A 15,029-nucleotide genomic window follows, 5' to 3' on the forward strand; every position below is an offset into this window, starting at 1 on the left:
TGAACTGTAGCCAGAAAAAAAAAGTAAAAAATAAAAAACACATTAGCATACTTTTTCATCAAACCCTCCACTGGGCCAAATTATAAGGTCACAATTTTTTTCAGTTTTGATTGTTAATTTCTTGTGTTCAGTAACGTTAGAATAAAGTGATAAACCAAAGAAACATCAAATTATAAACAATGTGCTTGAATTCGGCGAAGAATACAGATGACTCAATGACTGAAACTGGTTTAAAGGCAGAAAAAATAGTGATGACAAACAGGAGAAACACTACTGTGCTCAACGATTCAGACTAAATCGCCATCATTTACCGTGGATTTACTGTAGTAACATTGACATGGTGTTGTGGCTGAAATGTGGGATGTTTTAATTGTATTTTATTATATTATAGACATGCAATAAATGTATTTGTCATGATTCTGCCCTTGTGTCCTTGATTTTTCCTAGCCTTGAGGCAGGATCATGGCAGACCCGTGTTTTGTGTACAAGCACATGGCCTTGTCTTTGGGCCATGTGCTTGTGTTGTCTCGTTCCCTTGCCCCGCCCCCCTTGTTATCCTTGTCTTGTTGTGATTGCCTTATCTGTGCCACCTGTTGTCTCTTAATTGTTCCCCTATTTAGCTTTCCTAGTGTGCTCTGTCTTGCGTCGGTTCATTGTGTGTGTGTGTTCCTCACCTGTGATTGAGATATTGTATCCTGTATAACCGTGAGTGTTATTTGTAGTTAGTGTTCTCCTGTTTTGAGTCTTTGTTTATCTTGATTAATCAGTCCTGTTTAGTTATTGTTGTATCTGCCCTAGTCCTGTTTTCCCCCTCGTGGGTTTTGTTTTTCCCTTTTTGTATAATAAATCCTGTGTTGAGTTACTTCCTGTCTGCACCTGAGTTCCTCCCTTGCAAACCCTGACAGTTTTTGAAGGAGTAATGGAATATAATTACATGCTATTTTGTGTGATTAAGCTATAGTGTTTGTGCATCATACTAAATATATTTGGACTACTGTTTTTCATAAAAAATACCTAGAATAGCATAGAATTGAGGTGCTATATGAGGTGTGGTTTTAACTGGGGTTATTATCATGATCTAAATGTATGCTATTATGGAAGACCAGTGGTTAGTTTTAATAAAACTAAATTCAACAGTCATAAAAATTATATTTCACAATATAAAATGTAGTTATTGAAATTTCTACAGATATTACTGTTTTTTTTTATAATGAACATAAATTGACATCTGCATCCAAACTCAAGATACTACTACGGTAAACTCAAGCTATTGTCAAATAATGATTTCTAAGAGACAAAAAATTGTAATATTAATCATATTGCAACCTGCACTGTGAACTGTGCTTAAAAGTTAAAGTCAAGACAAACCTGTTGATGATTTTAAACAATATCACTCATTAGAACATGCAGAAACTAAGAAATATTTTTTCTATTACAATATTTATTTTGTTAAGGAAAATCAAAAATTCAAAGAAGGTTCTGGTCTGGTTTCTACAACTTTTAAGTTTGAGCAAAAATCTGCATTTAAACTTGAAAGAAATAATGATCATAAATTGGTCATGATAACTATTGATATCAAATTATATTTAAAAAAAAAAGTTAACTGTTACTGATCCTTCCATAGAGTATAATGATTGTTCATCGAATTGCATAGAGATGGTGTGGAATGGACCTGGGAAACTAAATACACAGTCATTTTGAGTCTTCAGCATTTTTTCGTTGACACCAAATGTCTTCTTGTGTGAGTGTGTGTGTGTGAGAGTGTGTGTGCACCTGAGTTGGCACCTGTCCTCATGTTTCAATAAATTGCCCATCAATCTTGGGTGGAAAGTTCTTTAGAGCTTGGCACACTTTAAACAATGTCTAAGTAAGCAGCTCGATACAGCAACACTAGATTTCTCACAGAAATAGGATAATAACACCCATTTTAATCAACAGAACTGAGTTTAGAATGCTTGGCTGATTACAAATGGGTATTTATTATATAGATCTTTACTGTTGAACAAATGTAAACACACCCCCCTATGGATTTGCTTAAATATAAAAATAATTATCTGAGAAACATGCAAACAAAGTAATCTGAAAATAAACATAATAATACAACTCCTTACAAACACAACAGGCTTTCAGCACTACATGCTTAAACCCTTAATAGAATCACACATTGTGTACGTCCATACCGGAGAGAAAAATAAATAGGTTATTGTACTTGCAATGGATGTCTTAAAATTTAAATAGAAAAATGCAAATAGAATTTGCATTTTCAAATGTCTAATATCTGGTAACCCAGCTAACAAAAATATATTCAAAGAGTGTTTTGCTAATGTTCCCATTAAGTTATGTTATTAAATGTTAGCAGAACATTAAATCTGTCCTTTCTTTATGTTTTAAAAGCACCCCCCCTACCCTGTTTTTGTAAACATTATTGAATGTTCTGAAACAGGAACAAAAATGTTTTGGGACTTATTTATTTATATGAATGATGTATAAATAATTTATTTTTCATTATGCTAATAAGAATTACTGAAACCACTGAAGGCCATTACTGAAGAGTGCAAGTTGAATACAGGTAAAGTCAAATAGAACAAACAAAAATTAAGTTCAAATACTCAAACAGCTGATGCAAATAGTTGCCTCAATTTTATTGAGTAAAACAGGCACAATATGTTTTACACTATATGTTTATTAACTCTGGAAATGTGAACAATTAGGACAGCTTAATTTTAACTAGCTTTCAGCCGCTTAATATTGAAATATTGAACTATCAGCTAATTTGTCAATGTTTGGTTTATCTTAGCTAGCTAGTCAACCTTAACTCAAATTTAAGCAAGCTAGTCAATTGTAGTTAGTTAACTAGTTAATTTAGCTTTTTTATTTTACCCTATGTTATTACAGGTATAGAGGAAAAAATTAAGTTGTGCTCTGTGTCAAATGGGGTGACTGATGCAGTCTGGAAAATATAAAATACCATCATTTACATGAGTCCATTTAGTCCAAAAAGCTATAGGGTATTGGTCACTTTAAATGTATTTGCACTGAATCATACCGTAACCATTTTCTTTTTCAAAATGGTTGAATCAATGTTACGTTTGGAAAAACAGCACTTGTGCGATATTGCTTAACAATATTCTTTGTTATAAATATAAAGAACTAAAATACATTTTCAATTTTGGGGGCCTTTTTTTTTGTTTTTGTTTTTTTACTAATTTCAGTGGTATCTGTAGCCCCCAGCCCCCATTAATTTCTAACTTCCACAAAGGACTATACAAACCAATAGTCACTGACAGTGACAGTAAATTATTAATATACAGTATAATTAGTGTACAGTGCCTTACAATATATTCAATGACTTGTCAACAATCTTGCTTTGCTTTCATTTTATAACAGAAATAGAAGAATAAAAAATAGCCAAGAAAATTGTTACATTAAGATTTTGGGGTTAACTGCCATCATTGCATATACAGTTTGTTAACAATGTCTGCCTATTCTTTTAAAAAAAAAAAAAAAAAAAAAAAAAAAAAAAAAAATATATATATATATATATATATAATATATAATATATATATATATAATATATAATATATATATATATATATATATATATATATATATATATATATATATATATATTTAAGCTTGTTTAGGTTGGCCAGATGATGACAGTGAATCACAGTTTCAAACAGTGCCACAACAATGTCTCATTGGCACTGAGATCAAAGTCTAACTGGATCGCTGTATGACTTTGAGTTCCTGAGCCACAACAGATGGCTCTGTCCCTGCCTTACAGATCCCTGGCCATCTGAAACACTCAACTTTCTCCAAGCATTAGTTTTTGACCAACTAAGGCATCTAAATACTTATTTTGGATGTACTGTATCTTTCCCTGCATGCTTCTAAAATCTTGAAGAATTTTGGTACATCCATCCATCTGTAAGGCTGGTGTTTCATATGGAGAGATGTTTGCAAATGTTTAACCAGACATAGGCTTAAAGTGTATAAACGCAACAGAAGTTTGATTTAGCAGTGTAACAAATTAATAAACACTGGAGCCAATATAAATAGCTTATGCCAAGAGAATCTGAACATCATTGGGTTTGATTGGATGCAAAACATTTGACGTCAATAAGAAAAGATAGGGAAATGTTTTCTACTCCCTTTTGACTTTGCTGTCCTAACTTGGCATGATTATTGCATTTGATTGTGTGGATTTGGCATAGTTTTCCCCCTGCTGTTTGTCACCCTATCAGAAGTGAGCTGACCCATTTTCTGGTTTATAACATGTAAAATAACAATGCAAGATGATGGGATTGAAGCAACTCTTACTAAGATAAGTCTTATTTAAATCAATAGCACATGAACAAAAGCACAGCTAATATACGGCCATGAAATATTCCTTCAAGTATATAAATAAAATAATTGAAAACCACTTGTCTAAAGCCAAGTATAAGAAAATCCCCAAATGGTTACAGTCTGGTTATATTCCATTATACGGAGTAGTTGAACAACCCTTTCTCAAATAAAGTGTTTTTCTACACTTTCATGAGTATCATTACCTTTTCAAATGACAACATGCAGGGTTTCACAGAGCACACAGACTAAACTCATCAATGACAAAACTGTTTGCCTTTTAATTGCCTTTGAAATGCCTTTTGGCATTTCGTCCACACTGAGATGCCATTTTGGTTACTGTGTACTGTGAGGATGATCCTTATTGTACCCATATATAACTACGGTTCTACTTGTACCTGCTGTGCCTGCTATTCACGTATTGCATTCCTGCAAAGAAGAACAGAAAACGGAAAACTTTTAATGCTGCGTTTTGGCAATTCATTTACATGACAACATTGTTTTGGGGGCCTGAAAATCACACATTTGAAAAAGGTTTTTTAAAAACTATACCATTATCTTCTCTGTGTAAACTACAAAAATGCAAATTTGTGAAAATAGTGATGATATGTGTATGCATATTACGTTTTCAGTGTATAGGTGTGCGCGCAGGTAGTGTTTCTTTACAAAGTGACATCGCCAACTACTGGCCTGGCATACATAATGCAATGTTTTTAGTCATTTAAACAACCAATTCTACTGCTAAATGTGATTTATTTATTTAAAATAATAATGTGTTTAGATTCTCTGTGCTTGTCTGCACATGTGTAAAATTACATAAAAAGTGTGACCTGGATGCACCAGTGAGTAACAAAGTGAATTAAGTGTATTGAGACATGTCTGTGATGATGAGCAACTTCTGGAAAAGCTGGTCCATGTTGGCTAATATTGTTAACAAAACATGTGCAGTTGTCTTTGTCTTGTAAATGTACTTTTTGCATCTTTATTCTTAACAAACAGACGTCTATTGTGTACTGAGTCAGACACAATATGTTATTTGAGCTCAAACAAAGAATCCATGGTGCTCACCAGCTCCACAATTGGTTATATCCTCATGCTGTGTCCACTATGATGTTCCTGTCCAACCAAAAACACAGGTTATTGTTTACTTGATTGATAAAATAAGGTATCCTGGAATAAAAGTTTATGCATTGAGAGCAAAAAGTACATCATGTAGATTCTCACAGACTTGTGACTACTTTAATAGGACCTATTTATTTTTGTTCTGCCAACCATTCCAATCCAGTCAAGCTATGAAAATAAGGGTTTTTAATTTCTAAAGCAATTACTAGCATTAAATGAGTGTGGCGATACACCTGGCTCGTTTTTTTTGTCCATTCCTAATAGATTGCAAGCTTCACTAAAGCCTGCGAGATTGAAACGTTGTTCCAAAACAACAGTACGGGTTTCTAGTGTAGTGCGTGATGCCTGTATCTATAGCAACATGGCTTTCATAACCTCATATAACATTCAATGACATGTCAAGACTAAAGAGAACAATTAAGAAGTCAACATGGCTCACTGATTCTCAGAGTATGAATTAGTCAACTATGTCCACATCCAGCATGGACAAATCTTTTAGCCCATTAAATGGATTCCAGGATGAAACTGTCTTTGGGAAGCCAATGTGAATGCAAACTAGCCAATTCAACAACACACACTGCTACTCAAATCTGTTTTATACCTTTAATCTATACTGACAGCCACCGTAATAATGCAGGTGGTAAAAGAGAAAGTCGCATGAAGCTTTTCCACAGGCTGAAGAATACACTAACATATAGAAGGTGCACAGACTCATTCCCGTTAAGAAATATGATTATTTAAACAAAATACTTTAAAATGTGGAGTGTTTTGCAGGGAATTCTGGGAATATCAGATTAGAGTTTTTCACCGTACATTGATTTGATGTTTTATTACTTGTATTCTATTTCAAACCAGCTAACAGCATTTTACTGTAAAATTATGCAAAATATCTGGTCTGATCCTTTAGAGTTTTTACTGTGTATATAGTTAGGAACTTACTGTTAACCTAGTAAAAAAAACATGTTTTTACATTATTTTACAGTATAAATTACACTCAATTTTTACAGTATAGTATAAAATATGATATGAAATCAGACATGAAAGTCACTGCCCAACTCAACCAATATTTTAACAAAGATAGCTATATGCCAAGATATTATGTGTCAGTTGTTATTTCAGATTGTTTTTAAAGATGCTAATCATTTGGCTACTAAATAAAGATGTTTATAATGTTACAGAATGTATCACTGTTTCCAAAAAATATTAAGAAGTTCTTTTTTAACTTTGATTATAATAATAAGAAATGTTTTTTGAGCAGCAAATCAGCATATACAAATGATTTCTAAAGGATCATATGACTCCGGAGACTGGAGTAATGCTGAAAATACAGCTTTGCATCACAGGAATGTTACATTTAAAATACAAACACACACACACACACACACATATATAAACATTTATTAGTAACACTTTTTTACAGTATCATTTTTACACATCACGTGTACTTACTAAAGCAATAACAGTTATTGACAGTAAATTATGCATAAATACTTGCAACTAGCCCTAAACCAAACACTAATTCTAACCCTATAGTATATTCAGGTTGTTGATTAATATTACTTAGTACTTATGTGTATAAGTACACTGTAAGAATGAGACAAAATAAAGAGTACCCCATTTATTTTGTAATAATGCAAAGCCATTAAAATAACTGTTTTCTGTTTCTTAATGTACATTTCAGCATCATTACTAAAGTCTTAAGTGTCACATGATCCTTCAGAGACCAGTCCAATATGCTGATTTGCTGCTCAAGAAAGATTTATTATTATTATTAATGTGGAAAATAGTTGTGCTGTTGAATATTTTTGTGTAAACTATATATTTTTTTAGGATTCATTGATGAATAGAGAGTTTACTTAACATAGAATTTTTTACTTTACTGTGTGTTTTGTTTCACAGATATTAGCTTGAGATTTGTTTACAGTACCACCATGGACCCCGCAGAGGTTACAGGCCCCGCTGAAACGCCTGATTTACAGTAATATCCTGTGGGGGAATGGCAATCACAAGCAGGTTAACTGATGTCTCTCACCGGGCTGCAAAGCAATCATTTGCTGTAAACAATCTCTGGACAACACAATGTCACGCTATGTGATGTGTACTCATTAATGCTCACTAATGTTCAGTATAATTATTTAACTTCACTGTCTATGTGAACCATACAATTCACTGACACACTGTAACACTCATTACAAAACAAACAGCTCCTAGGGTGGCCAAGTCTTTGTTTCTCTATCTACTTTAATTACTTTGATTTTTTTCTTTGACACAATTGGTTCGGTAATTATGTAAGAATTACATAATAACATGTAAGAAAGAGACTGTCCATCGTGTAACACCAAGCAATCAAATAGAATGATGGCACTAACGGTCATTTAAGATAAATACTGTTTACATGTTTACATAAACATCAGAAAATTATATCTCATAAACACATCCCAATTAAAATCTCCAGCTATTATTTGATTGGGTGCACACAGATGGATGGGTTATTATATAATTATTCACCCTAAGAGTGCAAAAACAACGTTTTCCAAAAAATATGTTTCACAAATGTTAGCGTTTGGCTGCAATTTTGTATTTTGGGGGGTGGAACCAATATTTAATGTTCTAAGAACATTCTTTTTGGGAATATGTTTTTACGTTTTTTTTTTTAAATTATAACCAAACATTACCATAATGTTTTGGGTACTGATATTTGTTGGCTGTGTTTGCATTGATCTTGCCTGCAAACATATACAACAAGGATATATCAGGTGTTTCCTTAACATATAAGGATCCCATTACGTAATTTGTTTTACAAACCCGATTCCAAAAATGTTGTGAGTAAAAAAGGAATGGAATAATTTACAAATCTCATAAACTTATATTTTATTCACAATAGAATATAGATAACATATCAAATGTTGAAAGTAAGACTTTTTGAAATGTCATGCCAAATATTGGCTTATTTTGGATTTCATGAGAGCTACACATTCCAAAAAAGTTGGGACAGGTAGCAATAAGAGTCTGAAAAAGTTAAATGTATATATAAGGAACAGCTGGAGGACCAATTTGCAACTTATTAGGTCAACTGGCAACATGGTTGGGTATAAAAAGAGCCTCTCAGAGTGGTAGTGTCTCTCAGAAGTCAAGATGGGCAGAGGATCACCAATTCCCCCAATGCTGCGGTGAAAAATAGTGGAGCAATATCAGAAAGGAGTTTCTCAGAGAAAAATTGCAAAGAGTTTGAAGTGATCATCATCCACAGTGCATTATATCATCTAAAGATTCAGAGAATCTGGAACAATCTGTGCGTATAAGGGTCAAGACTGGAAAACTATCCTGGATGCCTGTGATCTTTAGGCCCTTAGACGGCACTGCATCACATACAGGAATACTACTGTAATGGAAATCACAACATGGGCTCAGGAATACTTCCAGAAAACACTGTTGGTGAACACAATCCACCGTGCCATTCGACGTTGCTGGATAAAACTCTTAGGTTAAAAAAGAAGCCATATCTAAACATAATCCAGAAGCGCCATCCGGACTAAAGAGGACAAGGACAACCCAAGTTGTTATCAGCGCTCAGTTCAGAAGCCTGCATCTCTGATGGTATGGGGTTGCATGAGTGCGTGTGGCATGGACAGCTTACACATCTGGAAAGGCACCATCAATGCTGAAAGGTATATCCAAGTTCTAGAACAACATATGCTCCCATCCAGACGACATCTCTTTCAGGGAAGACCTTGCATTTTCCAACATGACAATGCCAGACCACATACTGCATCGATTAAAACATCATGGCTGCGTAGAAGAAGAATCCGGGTACTGAAATAGCCAGCCTGCAGTCCAGATCTTTCACCCATAGAAAACATTTGGTGCATCATAAAGAGGAAGATGCGACAAAGAAGACCTAAGACAGCTGAGCAACTAGAAGCCTGTATTAGACAAGAATGGGACAACATTCCTATTTCTAAACTTGAGCAACTTGTCTTCAGTCCCCATATGTTTGCAGACTGTTATAAAAAGAAGAGGAATGCCACACAATGGTAAACATGGCCTTGTCCCAACTTTTTTGAGATGTGTTGATGCCATGAAATGTAAAATCAACTTATTTTTCCATTAAAATGATACATTTTCTCAGTGTAAACATTTGATATGTCATCTATGTTGTATTCTGAATAAAATATTTAAATTGGAAACTTCCACATCATTGCATTCTGTTTGTATTCACAATTTGTACAGTGTCCCAATTTTTTGGGAATCGGGTTTGTAGTTCTAACAGTGTAAGAATGTTCTTTTATATGTTATTTAGAACAATAAACTAACAATTCTAGAATGTTTTTGGGACCAAAATTTGTCATGCATTAGTCTCAGCCTCAGATGTCACGCCCACGGACCGTTGGCTAAACGTCTGATGCATATGGGTCACAAAATTGGAAACACTCAAGGTGCATCCAAGTTGTAATCAGATTGGTTGAATTCTACAGGATTTCTGTGAAACGTGTGTGACGCGTTCATTAACGTTCCAACCGGAAACAAAGATACCGTGGCGCCCCTTCACGGAAGAATAAAACCACCGTGTTTACAACTGTCATGACAAGCGCTTATCAGGATCAACTAAAAGCTGGATATATGTATATATAAGTATGTGAAATATTTGAAGTTTGTGGCATAGAATCTTTAAAATGTGTCTGAAAGTTTTACACACTGGTTTGTTATCGTGGCAACATTTCCACACCTCGAAACATGACGATGAACGAAACGAACTGTGACTGGTTGTTTGACATGTCAGTCAAACAGCCTCATAGGCAGGCCTTAGCCAATGAAAGCTGCCATGAATTCCCTGAAGACTAGTCATGCATTAATCTTCCATGAAAACAAAATAAACAACAAGTGCATATGAGCTGTTCCCCTAGTGATCCCTATATTTTATTTTTGGGGTTTTCATGTTCTTTTTAGTGTTTTTGTAGAACCATGAATTAACATTTCCAAAACATTTTGGGGACCAAAATTTGATAGTTGTGCTTTCCACGACTAGAAAGCCTTTTCTAGCCTTTTGCGATATGTTTTTTTGAGGTGGAAACGATATCTAACAAGAATGTTCATTTTAGGTTTTATTATTGAAACAATAAACTACAGTACCATCTTTAGAACATTCCGAGCACCAAAATATGTTAGTTGGGTTTGCATTTATCTTGTTTGAGGAAAGTACAAAAAGTGTGCAAAATAATTAAAGGATCTCTCATGAACGGCACAAATCTCATTTTCTCACTTCTGTTTGTGTGTGTTTACTTTTTTATTATTAGGGAATGGGGCTATTGTGAATGTTTTTAGGTTTTTATGTTGACAATGGGCATGTTTGTGATGGAGATGGTGACGTGGTAGTTTTAGAAAAGAAGACTGAAATGACCTGAATACTCAATCTGACTCTATCCGTTAGTAACTTTTGCCCAGGCCCACCCAAAAATAAAATTCTGCCAATACGTCACTTTTTTTTATCATTAATAAAATTGTATACTGTAATAACATTCTTATAAAAATGATCTAATATGAACTTGTACACAAATCAGTTTTTACTTTTAACCTTAACATTATGGTTCCCTGTATAGTTTAGTTGAGAAAAACTCATAAAATAATATTTATACTTAATTGCAAGCTTGTCATTATTCCTCACTAATTCAAAAGTTGGCAGGGAAGTTTTAAGTTTCCTGAACAAAATGTACAAAAATCTATGTATAAGTTAATGTTAGAGCTTTTGCTCCAACTGCTGGCTAATCAGAAGATAGAAATAATAGAAATAAGTTCCAATAGACTAACATTTGAAGTTATGGTAGGGATGTATGGGGTAATGTGTAATCAGCATTATTATTAAGTATTCATGCTTTTTTTATGCCAGCTTGGAGTTACCCACACAGACAAGATTATTCATGCAAAGACTTCATTCACTGAATTTATTTAAAAAGAAAGTTGTCACACAGAAAGTTTTAAAATTAACCTTAAAGTGAAGCTGGATTAGGTCAATCAAATATTGCCAATCTACAGGACAAAACGTAATGCGCTGTATATAAAAGTTTAAGAGTAATTTATCTGTATCCATTTATCCATAAAATAATGGCAGTACACCCTTGATTTAATGCAGATTATATTAAGGAATGAATGAATGAATCACATTTATAATCAGCCACAGTATATTAGTCTGATAGCACGTGCATGAAATTTGTAAACCCAAAATAGTATTCACGAGAATGGATGATGAGCTTCACACTTTTCCTAGAGCAGACAGTGAAAACGGTATCTGACAATAAAGTTAATTGAGATAATTCATAACCAGGTGCTCCTAGACATGATAAAGCGTAGTTCTAAGGATAAAACAACAGTATTAGTTAAAATTAGTTAGACGTCTCCGGTGAAAACACGTCCATGATTGACTGCGCGTGCCCTGTGCGTCGTTCAAACGGGACTTCTCCGTGAGACCTAACGAGATGAACTTCAAATGGGCTGGGATTTTAATTTAGTAGAGCTAGGCAATATTTAATAATGCCTAACTGAATTAACTGATAGCCTACTCTACATGAGAGCACTGTTACACGCGCGCTACGATGCCAACACGTTAACGAAGTAGCAACTTACATCAGCCTACACAGTCACTCACGATCATCGAGGGCGATTCTGAAGTCAAATGCTTATCACGCGACAATATAATGTTCTTCTTTATCAACGAAGTGCACGAACTATTGCACGGCAGCATGCAACGAAAAATAGCCCGAGAGACGGGGAGAGACGCGTGCTAACTTACCTTATATGCATGCGCTGTGTTTCGAGATGATAGTCAACGATGAATGAATAAAATCAGCGTGAGAGCGAATAAAACAGACCTTTCCGTAAACCCCTCCTATCCAGTGGTCACCCATACCAGCGATGGGACATCCCTCCTCCTCCTCCCCCTCCTCCTCCTCTCCGGGACTCTAACATTGATGCTGTGCCGTGATCCTCCTAACACCCCTTCAACTGCACGATAATGAGAAGATGACAGAAACCAGGGAACAAAGAATCACGACCACACATCAAGGGAGAGACTAGTGACTGGTTCATGGTTATCTATCTAGATCTGGAAAACTGTCAAATATGTCTATAACGATTACAACTGTCCATCCCTTTATTATAAAGAAACGTTCTAAGAAACTTGTTTATTTACATGAGTAATTAGCTTAAAATTTAATTAAAAGTGACTGTATTCAAGGTCATAACCGTGTCTGTTAAAATGCACAGTCTTGTTTGCATGATCTACCACAGAGCATTCATCTTTAGTCCATCTCCTCCGTTCAGTAAGTTGCCTTGAATTTTGTGTTTGAGAAACATCAATAAACTCACGAGAAAAAAACCCCGCAATGTGTCAATTCACTTAAGGTCAGTGTTAACTATTACGAGCAAATATGAATTAAAAAAAGGTAAAAAAAAAAAAAAGAACAAAAAGTAAAATGTGGAAAATTAAATAAATAGATCAGAGGATCACCGGGCTGTTTCCAGGCAACGGTTGTGAGGTGCAGAGATTCATGGCCACTGGAGGGCTCTTTCCAAACCCATAACCACTGTTTTTAGAAGAACTACTCTCTATCTCTCCAGTGTCTCCGAATTATGAGCATGAGGATTTATGAGACTTGGTTCCTGAATCAATTTGTATTTTTCTGAATGCATGTGACTGAGCATTCAACTATACTTATTCACGGATGTTTTCTGAAAATATAAACAGCATGCAGTCTCTTATGAATGATGTTTTTGTAGTTCAAATGCTTGTCAGTTTGCCAACCCTGCAGAGTATTGCTACCAAAATTCCCTCTTTAATTAGAATGTGTGCCATTACAACAAATTTAAGAGATCAATATTTATGATAATGACATTTTGGGTATATTTTTTCTCATCTTTCATAATCAAATGCATGAATATGGTACAATACTTTTTTCCCCCATCTTTAGGACACCTCTGAAGACCAGGCGTCCTGCTCTTTAATTATCATTATTTTTCAGTATGGCAACTTGGACTGCATAAAAATAGTGCAGAACTCCCCAGGGAGGGTCATTACCGTGTGGCACCGCTGCTGTTAGGACCAGTGTCTGTGGACCAATCATTTATTTATTTGGATCTGAGCACAAGACGAGGGCTCATGCAGACATGGCTCAGCAGGACGGCTCTGTTTTCCTGTCTTCAGGCAGGTTTTCATTTCAAATCATCATCATTAAAGTACAGAATACGTTTGAAACTTTAGCCGTTTCCTTGCAGCACATTACGCCTGGGATTCTAGAGAAGTCTAGCTACTTTAATGATTGTTTAAAGCGGTCTACTTTCAAAAGCAATATGCAGTATTGTAAATGAAAAGTATGCACTGGTTACTCTGGGTGTTAGGGTTCCTGTGATCACAAATGATTAGAAAATATATACTTTATTTAAAAAAAACATGAATTCAGGAAAGAAGCATCAATCACACACATAGCCTATGCATGCACACACAATCTCTGTGTCTGTGTGAGTGTTGCTCTGAGACGCACAACAGCTCTGTTCTGGCTTAGTTTGGAACTATTTAATTTCCAAAACAGTAAAAATGACAACATATATACAAAATGTAACTCACTCAATTATCTTCTTGTCTGTTGAACTGCTGTATATTATTAATTTAACATTTGCAATCATGCACACATTCTGATGCTTGTGTGATATTACTTAACTACTGTATAGTTAAGAGGCTTCGTCGTGCAGTGAATGCTTTTGGACAAGACATGTTTTTGTTTGTTTTTTTGCAAAGTTACTGACGGATCAGGGCTTGACTGAAAAAAAAAAAAAAAAAAACAGCATTGGCAAGTCAAGTGTGTTTATGTGTGAATATGTACATCAGTTTAGGTGGACCAGTGTATTCACTCACCCTTGACTTGCTGTTAATAGTCAGTCAAAGTTATGACTGTTTGAGGAAACTAACCAGTAGGCTACAAAAAAAAAACAAAAAAAAACAAACAAACAAACAAACAAAAAAAGCTACAAAAACAACAACTAGTGATATAACAAACATGATTTTTCATGGATTATTCCAATTGTATGCAAAAAATGCTAATTCACTCTCTGACAGCAGGTGACGCTTATGTAACAGCTGCTATAAAACCATTTCCAAAATATATTTGTAATATTTGAACAAGGTTTATTTTTATAACATATTTGGCCAACTGTTTGTATTGCACATATTTAGTGACAATATTGAATATTTAGTGATGTCATGCTGTATCTCTTTTCTGTGCAGTAACAATGGACCTATGCAACCAATCATAAAATCAGAGGCCAAAATTACTTCAGATAATATCTGAAAAGACGTTTACTTTTCCAAATGATTTGACAAATTGTCTGTATTATGCACGTATATTTACTGGATCAAATATGAATTGTTTATTTTAAAACAAAACAAATTTTGTTTGCCAAAATTTGGCAACTGTTTCAATTTATGGCCCAAATATAATCCTAATTATTAAGAAAAATGTAATAATGATGACCAGATCTCCAGATAAATAAATAAACATCTGAGAAGTTCAGGG

The sequence above is a fragment of the Carassius gibelio genome, chromosome A2 (assembly GCF_023724105.1).
Source record: "Carassius gibelio isolate Cgi1373 ecotype wild population from Czech Republic chromosome A2, carGib1.2-hapl.c, whole genome shotgun sequence".
Taxonomy (NCBI): domain Eukaryota; kingdom Metazoa; phylum Chordata; class Actinopteri; order Cypriniformes; family Cyprinidae; genus Carassius; species Carassius gibelio.